Genomic DNA, 546 nt, shown 5'->3' on the forward strand with positions numbered 1-546 from the left:
GGGGGGGTAGCGAAAGAATGACAAGGGGTGGCCATGACCACCACTGGCCACCACATAACTCCTCCCCTGCTTATGGCTTCCTAGTAAGACCTTAAGATAAATATCTAGGATATAAATATTAATATAAATATATAAAAAGGCTTGAAAAACCTTTGAACTATTGTTGCAGCCGAAGCTGTTGTGAAAGCGCTAAACAAATGTATTATACGTATATGTACACGCTTTGTCATAGAAAGACAACTCAGTGCAATTCGGTGGAACTGTGAATTACTAGTAGCAACTATTTTTCACTACTGTAGTGCCACTTTTGGCCTCCTAGTGCAACCTCGAGGTGACATCAAGGATATTGATGTCCACAGAAAGCCTTTGAGCATTAAAAAAATTCGCTCTGCTGAATTGTCCAACTCGTACTGACAAAGAGCATACAAGCACACAGATCAAGGATATCGAATAAATGCTCAAACGGCTTTCAAGAATTTTGTCGCGACTGGAAACGCTACAGCCCTGCGGTCCTTCTCCGTGTTCATTATGCTGCAGTCGACGAGC

This window comes from Hippocampus comes, unplaced genomic scaffold (genome assembly GCF_001891065.2).
Source record: "Hippocampus comes isolate QL1 unplaced genomic scaffold, H_comes_QL1_v1.1 scaffold105, whole genome shotgun sequence".
NCBI lineage: Eukaryota > Metazoa > Chordata > Actinopteri > Syngnathiformes > Syngnathidae > Hippocampus > Hippocampus comes.